This window comes from Drosophila virilis, chromosome 4 (genome assembly GCF_030788295.1).
Source record: "Drosophila virilis strain 15010-1051.87 chromosome 4, Dvir_AGI_RSII-ME, whole genome shotgun sequence".
NCBI lineage: Eukaryota > Metazoa > Arthropoda > Insecta > Diptera > Drosophilidae > Drosophila > Drosophila virilis.
Genome location: NC_091546.1, coordinates 5718939 through 5739281, shown reverse-complemented (window position 1 = coordinate 5739281; position 20343 = coordinate 5718939). Strand labels below are relative to the sequence as shown.

Below are 20343 nucleotides of genomic sequence, written 5' to 3'. Positions count from 1 at the left end.
AGAAATGGCTTCAGTAATGTGAAATTCGTGCATTAACTATATAAATGCATTGGTCGTTTATTACATCGTACTCTTTTATTATCCTTTTATATGCCTTTTGCTGATTACAGCTGTCTTTAGTATATATATATTATATGTATTCTTCAGTTGATGCTCGTTTTGGCATTTGCTTTGTGCCCGCCGGCAGCGGATTGCGATGCTCATTACCAATGCGCAGTCCAAAAAGTATCCATGTCACTTGGCATTATCCATCTACAATGTACAGCACTCGTCATATATATATATATATAGACACATATATATATATATATATATATATATATATATAGCGTATGACCTACTACGCAAGCCTGACATCTACTGCATTTTAAAATAAATGAATACGAATGTGAATGTGAATATAGTGAAGGCATTGTGAGTGCGGCCATTTTGTTTTAGTTGCCCTGACTGACTGACAGGCAGTAAGTATGTCTGTCTGTCATACTGTGTGTGTGTTTGTGTATTTTGTGTTGTTCGCTTTTGTGCGAACGCCGCGCGCTGAATCGGCATTATTTTGTGTTGCATACGCTGGGGGGGTCTGTGTCACGTGCATATAAAACTGCTGCAGCAAGCGAAGCTGTTGCTGCTGCTTGGGTCATCGATGGGAATGACAACGACGATGATGACAGACGGACACTGTACAGGCTTGGCTAGTTCAATTGTCCTAATCCTTCTGTGGCTATGCAGCACAACTTTCAGAGGCAGTTGGCAACGTACATGTGGCTAGTCTCAATAAATATATGGTAGTATCTTTAAAGAGGTTCAAATTACGTTGTCCTAAGCGGCTTTCAAAGAGATATTGATTTGTTATATTTGATTTAATTTGTTATATTCAATATTTGGACCTGAATAAAATCTAATATAATTATCTGCGTGAATTTAAATCTAATTACAAAAGACTTGACTTAAATCTATATTGCCAAACACCCGTTATCTTAAAATCTGCTGGAATTGATATCTACCCGACCTTTTTGATAGGTTCGATCTAGTTGTCAAGCACACCAGCTATAGATGTTTTCAAATTGATGTAATTTAAAAATTATATTACAGTTGAAATTCAAGTAATGTCTAAAGTTAAATCAGATTTCGAAGTGTGTAGATTATTCGTTGGCGCTGTAAATATGTTGTTCTTATTGTTGCTGGTGCTGGGTGACTCGCTGACCAATCGTCCATTTATGGCGAAACTGCATTTGCTGTTGCTCTTGATGAGACTCTGACATAAAACAATGTGACCTGCGTTTCGGATGTTGTACAAATGAATGGTGGATGCACAGCAGCAGCAGCTGCAGCTGCAGCTGCCGATATGCGAGCTACACAATTTTTATAATCAAACTGACAGCTGCGTGCTGTCATCTGTCTCTCTCTCTCTTTGTCGCTCTCTAACGTACATACATGTCAGCCCGTCTCACTTGCGTATTGGCCAATTGGTGCGGGCTTCAAAACTTGAAATTAAACTAATTTTACGAAAATTGTTCAACTCTATGTGACGGCTATTGTTTTATTTGCTAACAAACTGCTTTTGTTTTTCAGCTCAGCTCCCATATAAATATATATAGGGATACGATTTGATACGGCTTGGGCACTGGGATATGGTATTGGTTTGGTTGCATTCTGGATTCTGTTTGGTTCCATTGTTTTCAGCACACTTTTGATTGTCCATTGTGCGTGACGCAGTGCGCTCAGGACTTTTGGGACGCTGTGGTTGCAGCTTTTTCAGCCGCCGAGCGGAAATTGATTTGTGCATTTTGTGTCACGCTTTTGTTATTGGCATTAACCCGCTATTAACACACGCGCCCGTTCCACCGCCCGCCGGCCAACAACTGCTAATAGCTCTATTATTTTGTTTGTTTGTTGGCAGTAGGCGAAATGGCATTTCAAATATTTTGCTTGCACATTTTTTCCTCTCTTACAACTGCCACCGCTCGGTCGCAGTTAATTAAATGCAAGTTAATTGCATGTTGCGCTGGCGTATAATTAAATTCCGATGCATCAATTTTATGACATAAATGTGTATATTTTATTTATTATTTCTTGTTGAAGATATTTATTGCTGGTTTAGTCGCATAAATTCCGTTTGCAGATCAAAGTATGCGCTGTGACGCAATTTTTCAAATAACATTGTGAATGATAAAATTTGTATTTGAATTGCGAATAACTGTGGCTATATTGCTAAGCTGACAGTTCATCATAGTTTCCTTTTTAAGTGAATATTTTATTCAACTTTTATTTTTATTTTATTAAGTTATTTAATGCTACAATATTTGCTTTGTTTCACAGCATTGTCACTTTTTTTAGGTGTTAATGCTCATGTTTATTCGAAAAGAACTTTATTGAATAACTCATGCGTGTCGGAAATATTTAAGTTAATATACACCTGCTTTTGTTATGCGCTTAACCCATTGAAAATGGGTAAAAAGGGTATTATGCCTTGCTACAGATGTATGTAACAGGCAGAAGCACCTTTTCCGACCCCATAAAGTATATATTATATATTATTAACATATATTCTAGGAAAACATCAATAGGCGTGTCCATCTATCTGCTCCGTATGAATGCTTCGGGCCTTTACACGGGCAGGTGCCCGTGCAGCATGAGTTTATTTCCGATAATGCATAGCTTGTCCCGATTTCAAGCAATGTATAAAAAAAACCTCAAATCATATTTATTTCTTGCTCTTTATCTTTATCATGTTTTCCTTATATTTGTCGAATAAATCCTTTCCTTAATTTTACATTAAAGTACCAGTTGTTTGGCAGTATTTCAAAATGTATTGTTAATAAAATTACATCTCTTGGTATTTCTTTTTTCTACATGCCGAGAATTAAAGTCAAAGGATGTGAGCAATTTTTGCATTTCATATGCGCACATATTTATTAGTCTTTAATTTATATGTTAATTATATGCCATTATTGGGTTTCATTTCAATTGTATATTGTGTGCGTGGCAGTTAGTGGAGGGGAGCTCAAATGTTTCTCTTGCTGCTCTTGCTTTGTCAGTTTTTGTTAATTATTTTTTGTATTATGCTTCGGTTCACATTCCTAACGTGTGCAGCCCGCCCGCCTGCCTACCAATTATTCTTTATTAAATTTGCTTATTTGTGTGTGTGTATGTGAATGTGTGTGTTCTGGCAAAATAATTAAAACTCTGTCGTGGACATGTTGGAATATATTTGTGTGTGTGTAAGTGTGGATTTTTATGCTCTTGGTCTATCCTTGGATTTTGTTTATTTATGATTATTGGCAGCCAGCTAAATTAATTGATAGAATTCCCGGCAATTTGCCTTGGCCGTGGCTTGACTTGACTTGGCTTGGCTTGGTTTCAATATTTATGTTCATCATTGTTGACACTCGGCGCCCATTAAACCGTCCTGCTGTAGTCTATATAATGCTTGTATATCTCTATCTATTCTCTTTCCTTTACATATTTGCACACACACGCACATTCATTATATAAATTACCCAACATTTATAACACTTTCCCAAGTTAATCGCACTTCAGTCAATGTTTGTTTAATATAAGGGGCGCTGGTCATCCGAGAAGCACCATTCGGCTCGGCTGGAATCGATACTCTGTTCCTTGTGGTTGGCCATTAGTTTGCTGTTATTATGCTCATTAGGCTAAATGGTAGCTAATTTCTTTATAACACTCTAAAATGCTGCTCGGCTCGTGGGTGTTGCAAATTGTGGCTCATTATTTGCAAGCCTGGAAACGCCAAAAGGCGTGGCGTTCATTCATGTTGGTTTATGTTTAAGGGGTTCAATGTTGCCATGTACAGCTATTGGGTCGCTTGGTTCATTCGTTATTGATTGGCATTGTGGGAATATCTGCAGTTGCTTTGGGAACTTACATATTTTAACTGTGTAATGGCTTTAATTGTCTTGGCTGGTCTTGCGGCTAGCCTTTTGTTTTTAAACGGAAATAGTGGTTGGTCGCTGATTTTGCTGATGTGGCTTAAATGCTTAGAAGGAGTTCCTATATATAAAAACTATTGTTCTGAAAGAAATCTGGACAAAATTGATAAATTGCAAGTTCCAAAATGTGTATCAATACTCAATACATTCACAATCTACGCAAGTATAACACACATTTTATCAATTATAGTCTGTATTTTGCCAATTCATCTTGGGTACAAAAGCTAAACTAATGTCAAACATTTGGCTAAATAATTTTCGGCATTTATCATTGCATTTATGCCAAAGCCGCACAAACAAAGAAATAAACTACTTAAGCCGCCTTCTCGCTCCCCTTCAACAATTCACAATCGAATCCGAACATTTGGTAAAAGTAAAAGTAACGGCGTTTATTGTCGTCATCCACAGGTATTAGCAACACGTGCCCAACACTTGTCAACACTATTGATACGAAAAAAAAAGAACAAAAAAAAGCGTAGCTTGCAACCCTGCTTCGACTCGAGCTGTCTTTCATGCGACTCATGTCGCAAACATTTTCCTATCATCCTGAAAATGAAAATCTTTTGTTGTCGCTGGATATTAATCCATTCGTAGCCCAATGTGGTGCGTGACAAATTTCTATAAAAAGGCTGCTTTTCCGAGACGATGATAATGATGATGATGAAGATGATGATTATGGTATAGGATCATTGTCTGGGTCCAGCCCATTTAACACTTCGTTAAATTTTGCAAAAATGAAAAGCTCCTGTCCAGAGCACACACAAACGGTACAAACGGTAGATATAAATATTTTAACACACACAGAAAACACACACACACGCACACAAATATATATCAAGTAAAAATGTGCAATAAAATGCAACGAATTACATAGTTGAAAATGTAAACACACGCTGGCAAACTCAAGCTGCTCCGGAGACGATGAATGGCACAGCTATAAAAGTCAATAATACGTTCTCAGTAACTGCACTGGACACACACACACACACATGTATATATATAGATGTAACCCGTCGGTTGTGCCCACTCTCGCGGGTACGGACACCCTTTACGTGAGCTAATACAGTTGCGTATTTGTACCAAAAAGACATTTGCCCCGTCTCGGGCTCTGGAAATGGTCAATACGTGGGCTCTGCTGGCTATCCGGTGTCTGCTATTAAATTTCATAGCCTTGTTGTTGCGAATTTACGGCTGTTAAAGTTTTTTAAGTAGCCATCGCCTGACACGCAAGGGTCAATGTTGCCCTCTGTGCATTGATCGATCGTTGTGTAAGCTATGCTAGTTGTTTGTGTTGCCTGAAAATCGATTTTTCTTATTTGCGAGTGTAGTCCGCGTAGAAAGCTACTCTAAGTTAGCTTAGTTGATCTATAATGCACATAATATTGAATGCTTTTCTCTTTTTTCTTTAATTTGTATAAACATTTTAATGCCAATTTAAGTGTCTTTTGTATGCGTGTACTTAAATAATCTATCCTGAAAATGTCCTCGTGATCGGTCGGTCGGCAAATGTCTACGAGGGTATCAAAACTTCCAATCTTCTACCTTGACTTCAAGTTTCTGCTTCTTTTAGGTTGTCACTTTCCAAGAAGAATAGAGCTTAATAGTTCCGATTTGATTTCATCCCAATATTGTAATTATATTCTACTTATATGTTATTTAACAATAGAACACATCGCTTCGCACACATCTGTTAGCTGTAACATCATCTGCTTGACTGATAAACATTTTCGTTTACTAGGCAGTATTTTCGATGATACCGTTGCACGTTGCTCGGAAATTCGAACGGAACGCGGCCGCTGCGACTTGTCGAATCGATCGATTTGGTGCTTATCAATTTCGAAAATAGCTCGCATCTCGCTTATCTACCGCGCACGCTCTCAACGATAGATGCCGCCTCTTAATTCAGGCGTTCGCCGGTCAGCGAACACACGAGCATTATCAACAACAGAAAAACAACAAGAACAACAAGGAGGAGAACAGTTGTGTTTGTCACATGCCCCCGTCTCGCAGTGCTCGGATTCGAATTGGGATTTTAGTTTGTCAGAGTCTGTTGTCTTGATAACGTTAACGTTTCCCACTTGCATATATTTATCTCGTATTATCTGTGTGTGTCTGCGTTTCGTTTTGTGCGTCTCTGAATTTGGCTAAAAACGTTGGAAAGTTGAATAAAACAACAACAAAATTATTAAATTGATAATCACATATATTACAAGTGCCGTTGTGTAATTGTCGTCGTTGCAAAAAATAAGAAAATTGCCAGAAAGAAAAAACTACGTAAAACTTTACGCTTATGTCATTACGTCTCTCGTAACGTGTTAAACGTCAACGTCTCAGCGTAGTCTTTGAAAAAAAAAGTGCTTGTTTCGCTTTCTTTGTGGGTGTCTACTATTACAACTTATCTGGTCTATTCAAGATATATTTCAAATATATCTTTATAATATTAATTATTTGCATATTTGTTTGTGTCTCTAGCAATTTATGTGAGTACTTGAGCTAAGGTGATTAGTTTATAAGTCTGTGTGCTTGAGCGTATTTCAATGTTTTTCTGTTCCTTTTTTACCTTCTTTACTATTTCCACCATTCTTACGTCTTACTCTTATACCCTTTATTAACCTCATTTTATGTCGTTTCAAATGCTATTCACAAAAACTATTGCTAATAAAATTATAACCATCTGCTCGTTTTTGCTATATAAATCAACCTTGATACCTTTTATATATATGTGTCTTTATGTACGTGTGTGTGTGCATATGTGTATATAAATATATGTGTTTTCACGTGTGTGTTTTTGCGCTATCTGTTGGCCGTTGTTGCTGTCCGTCTATATGTCAATAAAACTGTCCACCTATTTGCCCTCACAATGTATTCCCAGTGCAATGTATACACATAGTTTTGTGTATTATTGAAATGCAATATAAAGCAAAATGTTGACTAGACTGCAAATGTTTAATTAAAAAAGTGGCCACAATTTCATTTAAATATATTTGAGAAACCTTACAAATTACGTAGGACTTTGATGTTGCGAATACAAATATATAGGAAGGAGAATATCAGACAAACAAAGAAGATGGTCTTATGTATTATGCAAAACTAGGAATAACTAAAATAATTTTGTTTTTACTTATTTCAAAATGTGAAATTAATTATGAGACACCATACCATTTATCTCATTAAATTTCCGAATGTCATGCACTTCACACACATAGCAGGTACAAATCCCATTTTATAATCCCAAGCAACCCTTTAAGTTTCAATAATGCCGAACATATTGATCTATGAGAATATACTCAAATGAATTTAATTATCCCTAATTAGAGACGTATCTGGCTAACTTGTTGCATGAATAATGGCGCTAATAACAGCGACGTTGGGCATGTTAAACAGCGCCAGCAACAAGGATACACAGATAAATACAAACACAATGGAGGCAGGACACACAGTTTTGTTTGCTTTGACAAACACAAGTTCCTAATGCCAATAACTGAACCCATAATAATATTATTTATGACCTCGAGCTGCTGCTGCTGCTGCTGCTGCTTCTGCTGCTCTTTCTAGCTATCAACTTATATAAATTTATACATATATTTCATTATGGGCCACAAAACCGGACGGTGTTATACGGCATCTTGTTGTGCTCGAGGCGACTCTTTAGTCGCATATAAATTGCATTGAAAGGTCCTAAAGCAGCTTCCCGGTTCCAAGCATTGCTTTTTATACCCTGTTAACATATAAAATGATTAATAAGCGTGTATAATAAAGATGGAAGGAGCAGATACGATACTCGAGAGGGTATAGGTTTTTGATGAACATATTCAAATATATTTACTAATGTTTATTTATGTCTTTATTCAGGTCAAAGATCATTAAAATTGATGTACAAATTTTAGTCAGATCACGCAATAGTAATAACAAAAAGGAAATATATATTTTAGTCTTTCTATAGGCTGCTTTTATTTTGAGTTAAAAAAAAAAAAAACAATGGGTTGTTTCGTATACAGCTAGGAATTAATGTAGGCTTATAGTTTTACTCAGAAATAAACGATAAAAATCGGTTTCATAGACAATAATAACTTTCAAACTGTCACGAAATTTGGCAAAGCAAAGCTTCCAGGCCACTTTACACTTAGCTAAAGGGTATCCCTAAGTCTGTCAGTCTTAACTTCAGCCATCTTACATGCTTTTTTATGCTTGTTAGCAATGGGAAGTGTTCCCATGTCCTCTATTTGTTATCCGCTTTGCAGTTTGTTTGTTTGCTTGTTGTCTATTGTGATTTTTATTGTTTATATTTCATATTTATATATATATTTCATGTCTTGTTTGGTTGGCTTATTCATGTTTTTTATGTTGACTCCAATAATGTGTGCATTAAGTGCGTTGCTGCTGCTCTTCATTTTCTTTGTTTTTTTTTTTCGTATTCTTTTCTGTTTGTTTATTTTAGTTGAGTTTTTCTTGGGATTTTTTCTTTGTGATGTGCTCATTTTCATGTTTTTCTCCCCAGCTTTTTATCCTTTTTGCTGTTTCCTTTTTGTTATAACATATGTTCATTTGTGTGTTTCTATGCTTGCTTACAATGCGACGACTCCTCTGACAGCGTCAACCAAGCAACAGTTAAGTGAAATTGATGATGTTGCGTATACGTCATGTATGGCAATTATGTTTTACTTGCACTTAGTTTTTTCCCCTCCTCCAAGATTTGACCCGAAACTCTTTAGCCTTTTGCTCTCTTTGAAATTTGTAATGAAATTATAAATTATAAGCTCACAAAAGCGCTTAAAACAAGTTTGCCTCAAAAAGGCAAAAAAAAAAGTTGAGCTACAGCAGGTGAGTAAACTTAGCTCTCAACTTTTGGCTATCCAGCGCACCCGCTCTCCGCCCCCTCAACTCGTCTGGCGGCATATAAACAATGAGAACAGCCTGAAATATTGTTGCAAAAGTTGCATAATTGGTTTGGAGCTTTGCTTGGCAACTTCTGATATGCCTTAATTAAGTTTGGCCGCATTCAAATATTTATAGGCTGCAAATAGCCATTGGGTTGAACTCTTGAGGCACTCCTCAAAATGTTAATGGGTTAGGGCTAGAAATAGTTGGTTTATAATTAGAAAGCCCAGCGCATTGGCAGGTGAGCTTCTATTAAGCATTGATATTTAAACGCACATCTGTGAATCTCTGTGGAGTCCACGTTAGTTGATTGACAAAAACTATTTTGATAGCCGTTAGCTTGAAAACTTGTTTCTATTTACTTAAATACTTATAAAATTTTATTTATATTTATTACTGAAGATTTTTATAAGCTTTTCCCTATTATTTAAACTTGGGCATAGTATCTTATTAGAATTCATCGAAGCATTTGTAATATATTCACAAGAAAACAGTCTAGTATATAGCATATCCGATTTCTTATATATCCCATTTACGTGTACAATTTCAATAACAATAGCAATCAATTTCAAAGTCAATTACTTCTATTTGAGGAGTTGCTACCTGGAAACTTTGTTAACAAAATGCCAATTGAAATACAATTTGAGACGCACGTGAGCGCCGAGAAATGAGCCTGCAAAATCAGGGAAATTGAATAAGTGTGCGTGTCTATATGTGTGTGTGTCATTTAGGAACAATTTCATTAAAATTTAAATAGCCAAAACAAATTGAAAAGTTGTGCCAAGAAAATCATTTGCTAAAATTGGCAGGGACCGAGTAAATGCAGTGCAGAGCTCAATAAAATAAAATAAAATAACAAAAACAATCTAGCAACACGCCAGCCAAATCAGGGAAAAAGTCTTTCAATCAGGCAGCAAATTTGTTGGGCAATTGCCAAACGAGAGAGCCACAGAGAGAAAGAGAAAAATTGGAAACGTATTTCTAATCAATTAATGAAATTGCTGAAAAACTCGAGATCTTCCATAGGCCGCGGCAGCATTGGCTAATAAATAAATCAGGAGCACTTCGTGTGGGCTGTCGCTAAACTGATTAGCAAGGGGGCTTGGCATATTGGTTCTGCAATTTCAATTAAAGGCTAACTAATCCTTTAGCAGAAACTTAGACAGTTGTCTTAGCTGCAATAATCAACAAAAATGTCATCATCATGAGCATCATCATCATCATTGGCTTCATTATCTTGGTGAATGGTATTTGTCGCTCAGGCTAAAACAATAAACAAAGCAAACACAACAACTACCAACATTATCGCACATCATTATCATTGTCATTCCGTGCGCGGCACAGCTTAAAAACAAGTAAGAAAGTCAAAAGTTTGATAGCGGTTAGACACTGAAATACCCTGTAGAAATTTATAAGGAAATTGTGAAGGCGTAATAAAAATTGTGACGAACAAAAAAGTTAGGAAGAAAATGATTATTATTTTCTCGCGATAACAAATACAAAATGCAGTTAATAGAGTTTCAATTACCTTATATAAAATAACTTTTAGCAACAAATTTAAAATAAAAAAGATATATTAAAAAAGGTACAAAATCTTGTCTAAAAGTATACCAAAATTGTAGTATTCATGAATCTCTTTTTTTTAAATAAAATGTAATATAATGTAGTTACAGGTGTATGCCCCTCAGGAGTGGCATATGGAGGGTATATAAGTATTAAAACAATCAACAGGCTTCTATCATCTACCGCTCTACTCACAAACTCTAAAGGCATAATATAATGTAGTTAAAACCGCGTATGCCCCATTAGAACACCGCATCTACAGGGTATACTAAAACAACCAACAGGCTTCCATCAACTACCGCTCTATACACAAAAACCCGAGCGTTTCGGTCTAAGTTCTGAGTTGCCGTCTATATAACTGTATTTCACGTTGTCGTCCTTTGATGCTGTTTGCTTTATTTTTCTGTTTAGTTAGTTTTTATGAGCGTCATTATTTTCGCTTGCCATGGCGCTAAGCATCTTAAGTGCCTCCACTTTAGGGAGGAGCTTGGCAGACGCCTTTCATTCCAGGCTCTGAAGTTTTTGGATGGCAGGCTGTGTGTTTGCATAGGCGACAGACATCATTTGGCGGCTTATAATTTAACTTTTGCTGCTAGTTTTGAAAACAACTTAATAAGAAAGATGCTGGGCTGTTGTTCTGCTTAAACTGAACCTGAACCCCTGGTGCTGTCGGTTGGTTGAGGAACCTGTTGTTGAAGTTCTTGTTGAAGAATGCGCCCAGTTGGCAGTTTTATGAGGCCCTTTGGTAATCATTATAAGAGTTCTGCTTTGTGGCATTTAAGCTGTGAAGTTTTCCAAAGTTATTTCGGATTAATTGCTTAAACTGAAAAGATAAACGCAATAACAAACGAATATAATTTGTCTAAAATATAATCTGTAAAATATTTTGACACAATGTCAAATTTAAAAGGAAATCAAAATGTGTCAAATATATTTTCAACCATTTCGAATTTAAGAGCTTCAATTAAGAAAACAAAACTTAATTTTTTCAAATACTCTTATATAAAATTTATATTTAAAGCTTTTTAGCTTTTCGCTGAATTTCCGTACACTTAATAATAGTTTAATCCAGAAAAGAATTTAACTGTTTTACCTTTTTCCATGTTTGCTATGAAATATTTTTGCAATTGGGCCAGAAACTCAGCACTCTATGCAAGATATATCAGTTTATGTCAACTTGTTTTTACTCTTTGTATTGTTTATAAAATCAGATTGTGTAGCGTACATATATTTTATAAAAGTTCAATTTCGGCTTCTTAGTGGCAAAATTCTTAATGTGTTAACTTTTCGGCCGTACCGCGTCACGATCTAAACTTAATTTGCAAAAAAAAATCTTTAACCTATACACAATATAACTACACAAGAATTAAAAAAAAAAAAACAAAAAATAAAATAAATTCGCAATAGACCAGATCTAAAAATTTTTATCATTCGTGTTCCCTTTCGGCCATTGCAAGCTAAAAATAAAAGAAAATAGGTAAGTGCAAAAGCAACTTGGTCAAGTGACATAAAAACTATGGTGGTTGGGTTGGTTGTTGGCGGAATTTTAAGAATAAGCTCCTGCTGCCGTCTTCCGGCATGACAGATTATCAGGCGCTGTCTCTGTGTGTGTGTGTGTGTGTGTGTGTGTGTGTGCGCGCGCTGTGTGCTGTCCAAAGCTTGTACCTTTGAGTGTTCTTAACAGTTATTGAAATTGCAGCAATTGAGTTCAGTGTGCTCGAAGCTATTTAATTGCAGCTGCAGCGCAGGACACTAAAGGAGCATAGCATAAGGTTGGTCTAGCAGCGCCCGATTAATAGATACCCTCTACACAGCCTCGGGCTGCTCCATCACACACACTCACGCCTGGACATACACATGTGAACACAAACACATACACAACTATTCTTGTCCCTTCTCATGCTTTTATATCTTCCATGTTGATCGCGCTTTATAAAAATTATATTAAATTAAGGGTTTTAATATGAAATCTAAATGTGTGTACACAATGTGATATATCCATCATAGGATGATACATTGCAGTGTACAGAACGTTTTCACGAAGCATTAAAGCATTTTTGATCCTGATTTTATACTTTAAACTGCCTGTTAAATTTTGTGTCTCTATTATATTTTTCATAGGCATGCTGAACAAATCTAGGTTGAAATAACGATTAATCGATAGCCGGGAGTCGGGAAAGTATCGATTATCTGAATGAACTTCACCAAGTTTTGAGCAACGATAGAGAGGACTGACTGCAAAATAGGCTTGACTTATAATATTTATATATATATATATACCTTAAATCGTCTTGCGCCCTTAACATACATTTTGTCTACTACAATACTCCTCGATTTACCAAATTTCAACGTTTGCAGGGTATAAAAACAACAACTACTATAACAGCAGCAGCAGCAGCAAGGGCAGCTGAGACTCAGCTCGACTTTTACCCGCAGGTGTTGTAATCTAGCAACGTGGCGTTGCTTCTGCCTGCCTATTGTGTGTGTGTTTGTCGTCGTGCTGCAGCTCCTGCTGCTGCTGGACTTGGGCCAAATGCAGCTCGAGTGCTAACTAATTTCGTCGCTGTCGTCTTCACGTGTCAGCAACATTTCTTCAATTGGTTTCGTTTGGCTTGTCCTGTCCTATTATGTGCTCTCCTCTTCCATGCCAACCTGGCATGTCCTTTATGAGTTCGAACGTGTATGTGTGGTGTGTGTGTCTGTGTTTGTGCACTGCTGCAGTTGTTGACTCGTTTCGTGATACTTGGGCCAAGCCAATTCCTTTGGCCCAGTCATCCAATCCTTGGCCTGTTTCTGCTCTTTATGCACTTGGCGCCGCTCTGCTTCACTCTCCTAATGCTCATATGATCTGCTTTGGCTCCAAGCGTCGCATTTTTATGGCACTTGCTGTTTACTTTTACCGCCGTGTATGCATTTGTAGTTTCCAGTTACTTGTTATTTTCCTAGCTGTATTTTGTTTTTCTTCTTCTATTGTTTTTCTTTGTTTTTGTTGTCTTGGCTCTCGCCTTTGATTGTGTCTCATTTGGATCGTAACATTAACGTTTATTATGTTCTTGTTTAAAATTGAGCTGTGTAATGAAGGCTCTCAGGTTAAGACAAAGCAGAAGGAAATTATATAAAAAGCAGTGCTAGCTTTTTGGTCGAAAGTGTTCGACTTCATGGCATTCTGTTATCAAGTCTGATCCTTTTCTTTATTTTTTTTTACCTATGTAGACATGTATTTCTTATTTTGTTTCATAACCTCATTTGCGAGATAGTATTCCGGAGTCTTCTCTGCGACTTCAAAATTCAAGCTTTATATATGTTGGCTGACTCGAGGTCGAGCTTTATTTAAAAATTTAGAATGTGCTGCATATATATAACATGCACATGACTGACGTCCTTCTCGAATGCATGGCTAGATAAATGAAGAATATTAAATGGTTTTTGCCTCATTAGCGGGCATTCAAATTGTATAAAGCCTTTGAAACAGTGCATTTCCTTTGACATGCTATGCCAGCGATAACGTAAAAACTCGAACAGAAGTCGGAACCAGGGTCGTTGTTGTCGGGCTGTAGTTACCGAGTTTGAGGCCAGTGTAAAGCTGTCAACCGCGCCACGTAATTATTAAGTTGCAGCCAAAGCACCCACCCACAACATTAGCAGCAAAGCCGCACTCGAACACACACGAACACATAGAAACGCCCACACACACACACACACGTTCACATTTCATTTACTTTCTATAATTTCTCTAGAAATTCCGATTGCACATGTGGGACTTTATATTGGCAGCGCTGGAAACCAATTAAAATGCTGCACTGCTCCTGATTATGCCAACAACGCTGTGTGTGTGTGTGTGTGTGGGTGTGTGTTGGCTGTGTGTATGTGTGTGCGTGTGTGTGAATAGATTGGTATGTGTCAACTAAGTGCAGTTAATTAGTGCGAAAATCACTTCAGTTGGCTGGGGATTTTTCGCCCAGATTTCTTTAGCTGTTTGTGTTTTTCCGCTGAAGCAGCTATTTTTTTTATATTTGGTTTTTCTTTTGAAATTTTCACATTAATTGCTCTGCGCTGGCTTTGGCTCTTCGAGTCCAACTCTGACACTGCTGCAATCAGCCGGAAGAGCAGCCAAGCAACCAGGAGCTAAGCTACTTGGGGATTTGCTCCATTTGTTGTCGCTTCACAGTTTTTTTCTTTGCTTATTTTTTTTAGCCAAATAATCACACAACTTGTAACATATTTCTAAGCAATTTGCAGCAACTGTGCTAACCACAACCATTTGCTCAGCACATAAATTAAATGACTTATATATTTAGATAAATATTTAATTAAAATTGCCGTAGTCTGTCATAGGTTCTTATTTGACATGTTTATAGATTGAATATGTATGCAAATTGATTTTACACTCTGCAGATTTTTATTAAATGATAGGAAAAATAGATAGAAAAGGCTTAAAGCTGCTCACTATTTTCTTGTGTTTCATAATTGGAGAAAAAGTAATTTATGTATGAAATGAATACATGTTTTCTTTCCATTGTGTAATTCCCCGGACTTTCAATTTTTAAATTAGTTATAAAGATTTGGCATTCGCACCAAAGTTTTAAGATCTTTGAGTAAATATTCAAGAAGCATTTTTTTTTTTAGCAATCACTGTCTGTAAATAGCTTTTGAAAAATTTAAATCATCGGGATATTTTGTTGTATTCATCAACATTCATAAATTTCTTTAAAATATTTTTGTAGGTTTTAATATTTTATATTAAATTGGTAAATTGGTCCAATGTTCAATTCAAAACAGTCGACAAATATTACTTAAAAGAAAAAAAAATCAATTATAATAAGAATTTTATAAAAAACAATACAATTTATTACTAGCATATTCAAAAGAATATACAACAAGACCTTCAGAACGCAAACATATTTATAAATGATGTGATTAATCAAATTCAATATGATAATAATATAAGGGCCACAATAATATAAAGGAATCTTCCCATATAAAAGTGGTTCCGATTTATATCAATTTAATGTCATTATTAATAACTCTCGTACGTCCGACAACTACATAAATTTCAAGTACGCTAAATAAATCCACCAAAAAAAACATGACAAGTAGCGCAGTGGCAGCGGACGTGTTATTTACTCTGTTGATTAAGTTAAAATACCGCGCAGAGATCAGCCAGGCAGTGCAGCCAGTAAGTCGAGGACTTCCCTTGGCTCAAGGACAAAGCACAGCAAGTGGTGACCCCGCAGCCGAAAAAATAAGTGACCGCACAGCAGCCACGGCGCCAGCCAAGCGACAATATCCAAGCGAACCTAAAAAACAAAACAAAAATAACAAAAAATTTACTAAACTGTGAACAGGGGGGGTAACAGAAAAAAAAAGCGGGAGCATACGCCATGCGGGGATTACATTAACGCAATTTCTGTGAGCCAAGGGCGGCGACCCCAGCGAGAGTTGGCAAATTAAACGCCCACTTAATCTCAGTTGGGTCAACTTGTGACACGAAACTCATTTGTGCCGCTGGCCACACACAGACAGACACGCACACACACACACACATACATACGCTGTAAGAGAACGGGCGACCGAGCAGGGACCAAGTTCAGGGACAAGCGACTGCGTCAAGATCAAGGCACACATACTGCTCGAAATTATCTGGCAAGGGCTCCGGCTCGCTTCTCTCCCTCACACACCCACACACTCTCCCTTAGGTCTAGTCATTTTCAATTAATTTGGCAACGTGGGCAAAACTGTAGACCAGAGCCAGGAAACTGGCAAAAGAAAAACAGTTTTCAGCACTTTTGTGTCAAAAGTTGTTTGTCGACGTTGTCGCGACATTTGCACTGAAGAGAAGTCTCTGCATTTCAGAGAGTTGAGTTCTCTTCCTCTCACTGTTTCTGTTTTCAAGTGCAGGAAATGCGTACTTCCTGTTTGTTGCCGCATTGTGTGTGCGTGTGTGTGAGTATGTGTGTGTGCTATTCAGTGGGCGGCAGCTTCAGTCAGCTGGCAGCATATTTGCGTGCTCGACTGCTTCGCCCAAAGACAATAAATGCACTTGCCTTTGCCGGCTTTCACCTTCCCCTCTCTATCTATGCCAGCATTCCCGTCTCTCTCTCTCTCTCTCTCTCTCTCTCTCTCTCTCTCTCTTTCTCTCTCTCTCTCTCATTCTCTTGCTCTCTGCGCTTGGGTCAACCATAAACTTTTGCTTGCAACTGCCGCATAATTTTACATTTTGTCTCGTCTCAATGCTGCTGCTTACGGGCAAAGAAAAAAAATCCGAATTGTATGTGGTGTTGGAGGGGTGGCAATCGCCGGAGGGGTTGGGGCATTGCCTCTACTCAATGCACTGGGCCCCGTCCGTTGGTTTTGTTAAAAAGTTGCTACCATTTATCTGTTTTGTATGTGCTCTGCACTTCACATTCTTCCAGCTCATCCTTCTCCATCTCGTATATATTTTTTTATAAGGCCTTCGGTATGGGCCCGTCTTCTGCAGCTGTCTCGGGCCCTCTTTGATGGCATACCAAATAATGGCTTGGGCGTGGGGCAGCTGCCTCTTCGCTGTCTTCAGTTGCAGGACAAAGCTGCATGAACTTCCTTTTGTCGCATTGTCGTCTAGTTGTTTGTGTGGCACGTAGACTCTGTGGCAGTTGCTTTAAAGGAATGCTGCTGCAAGCTACATAAAATGGGCTGCTAAACCTTCTCCATAAAATGTTTTGTTTTATGGGAATTATATTTAGAAATTTCATTGGTGCTGTTTGCTTGAACATGCACACAGAGATAAGTTATTAATGAAAAACTATTAATTTACTGTCTAAAATTTATGACCTACATATGTCTAGGGGTACCATTTCCACATGAATTTCGACCAAAAATTATGTTGCCAGATTTTGATGCAGGCATTATTATGAGGCCAAACCATGTACAAAAAGCCAAACCTCATGAAAATCTGATGAGATTTGACCGAGTTATGGGAGTGGGAAGTTTTGACTACGTCTATATGAATTTTCAAGGGTACCATTTTGACATGAATTTCGACCAAAAATTATGTTACCAGATTTTGATGCAGGATTGATAATGAGGCCAAACCATGAACAAAAAGCCAAACCTTATGAAAAATGGATGAGATTTGACCGAGTTATGGGTGTGGGAAATTTTGACTACGTCTATACAGGATTTTTAAGCATACCATTTTGACATGAATTTCAACCAAAAATTATGTTGCCAGGTTTTGATGCAGGATTAATAATGAGGCCAAACCATGAACAAAAAGCCAAACCTTATGAAAATCGGATGAGATTTGACCGAGCTATGGGTGTGGGAAGTTTTGAATATGTCTATATAGGATTTTTCAGGGTACCATTTTGACATGAATTTCGACCAAAAATTATGTTGCCAGGTTTTGATGCAGGATTGATAATGAGGCCAAACCATGAACAAAAAGCCAAACCTTATGAAAATCGGATGAGATTTGACCGAGCTATGGGTGTGGGAAGTTTTGAATATGTCTATATAGGATTTTTAAGGGTACCATTTTGACATGAATTTCAACCAAAAATTATGTTGCCAGGTTTTGATGCAGGATTGATAATGAGGCCAAACCATGAAGAAAATGCCAAACCTTATGAAAATCGGATGAGATTTGACCGAGTTATGGGTGTGGGAAATTTTGACTATGTCTATATAGGATATTTAAGGGTACCATTTTGACATGAATTTCAACCAAAAATTATGTTGCCAGGTTTTGATGCAGGATTGATAACGAGGCCAAACCATGAACAAAAAGCCAAACCTTGTGAAAATCGGATGAGATTTGACCGAGTTATGGGTGTGGGAAGTTTTGACTATGTCTATATAGGATATTTAAGCTTACCATTTTGACATGAATTTCAACCAAAAATTATGTTGCCAGGTTTTGATGCAGGATTAATAATGAGGCCAAACCATGAACAAAAAGCCAAACCTTATGAAAAATGGATGAGATTTGACCGAGTTATGAGGCTGGGAAATATTGATCCATGTCTATATAGGATATTTAAGGGAACCATTTTGACATAAATTTCGACCAAAAATTATGTTGTCAGGTTTTGATGCAGGATTGATAATGAGGCCAAACCATGAACAAAAAGCCAAACCTTGTGAAAATCGGATGAGATTTGACCGAGTTATGGGTGTGGGAAGTTTTGACTATGTCTATATAGGATATTTAAGCATACCATTTTGACATGAATTTCAACCAAAAATTATGTTGCCAGGTTTTGATGCAGGATTAATAATGAGGCCAAACCATGAACAAAAAGCCAAACCTTATGAAAAATGGATGAGATTTGACCGAGTTATGAGGCTGGGAAATATTGATCCATGTCTATATAGGATATTTAAGGGAACCATTTTGACATAAATTTCGACCAAAAATTATGTTGTCAGGTTTTGATGCAGGATTGATAATGAGGCTAAACCATGAACAAAAAGCCAAACCTTGTGAAAATCGGATGAGATTTGACCGAGTTATGGGTGTGGGAAGTTTTGACTATGTCTATATAGGATATTTAAGGGTACCATTTTGACATGAATTTCGACCAAAAATTATGTTGCCAGGTTTTGATGCAGGATTGATAATGAGGCCAAGCCATGAACAAAAAGCCAAACCTTGTGAAAAGCGGATGAGATTTGACCGAGTTATGGGTGTGGGAAATTTTGACTACGTCTATACAGGATTTTTAAGGGTACCATTTTGACATGAATTTCGACCAAACATTATGTTGCCAGGCTTTGATGCAGGATTCATAATGAGGCCAAACCATGAACAAAAAGCCAAACCTTATGAAAATCGGATGAGATTTGACCGAGTTATGGGTGTGGGAAGTTTTGACTATGTCTATATAGGATATTTAAGCATACCATTTTGACATGAATTTCAACCAAAAATTATGTTGCCAGGTTTTGATGCAGGATTGGTAATGAGGCCAAACCATGAAGAAAAAGCCATACCTTGTGAAAATCGGAAGAGATTTGACCGAGTTATGGGTGTGGGAAGTTTTGACTACGTCTATATAGGATTTTTCAGGGTACCATTTTGAGAGGATATTTAAGGGTACCATTTTGACATGAATTTCGACCAAAAATTATGTTGCCAGGTTTTGATGCAGGGTTGATAATGAGGCCAAACCATGAAAAAAAAGCCAAACCTTGTGAAAATCGGATGAGATATGATCGAGTTATGGGTGTGGGAAGTTTTGACTATGTCTATATAGGATATTTAAGGGTACCATTTTGACATGAATTTCAACCAAAAATTATGTTGCCAGGTTTTGATGCAGGATTGATAATGAGGCCAAACCATGAAGAAAAAGCCATACCTTGTGAAAATCGGAAGAGATTTGACCGAGTTATGGGTGTGGGAAGTTTTGACTACGTCTATACAGGATTTTTAAGGGTACCATTTTGACATGAATTTCGACCAAAAATTATGTTGCCAGGTTTTGATGCAGGATTGATAATGAGGCCAAACCATGAACAAAAAGCCAAACCTTATGAAAATCGGATGAGATTTGACCGAGCTATGGGTGTGGGAAGTTTTGAATATGTCTATATAGGATTTTTAAGGGTACCATTTTGACATGAATTTCAACCAAAAATTATGTTGCCAGGTTTTGATGCAGGATTGATAATGAGGCCAAACCATGAAGAAAATGCCAAACCTTATGAAAATCGGATGAGATTTGACCGAGTTATGGGTGTGGGAAATTTTGACTATGTCTATATAGGATATTTAAGGGTACCATTTTGACATGAATTTCAACCAAAAATTATGTTGCCAGGTTTTGATGCAGGATTGATAATGAGGCCAAACCATGAAGAAAAAGCCATACCTTGTGAAAATCGGAAGAGATTTGACCGAGTTATGGGTGTGGGAAGTTTTGACTACGTCTATACAGGATTTTTAAGGGTACCATTTTGACATGAATTT

General features: G+C 37.2%; 1 protein-coding gene across 3 annotated transcripts in view; it reads left to right on the top strand.

Moving 5' to 3' along the window:
• The first annotated feature begins 11626 nt into the window (after window positions 1-11626).
• Window positions 11627-20343, top strand: part of bru1 (bruno 1) — a 135003-nt gene continuing 126286 nt past the window's right edge. For 2 of the 3 annotated variants that reach the window (XR_011416753.1, XM_070209313.1), the window contains exon 1: window positions 11627-11868. The gene's annotated coding sequence lies outside the window, so the exon portion shown is untranslated. The remainder of the gene's footprint in view (window positions 11869-20343) is intronic. The other variant, XR_004304739.2, reaches the window with a different exon arrangement.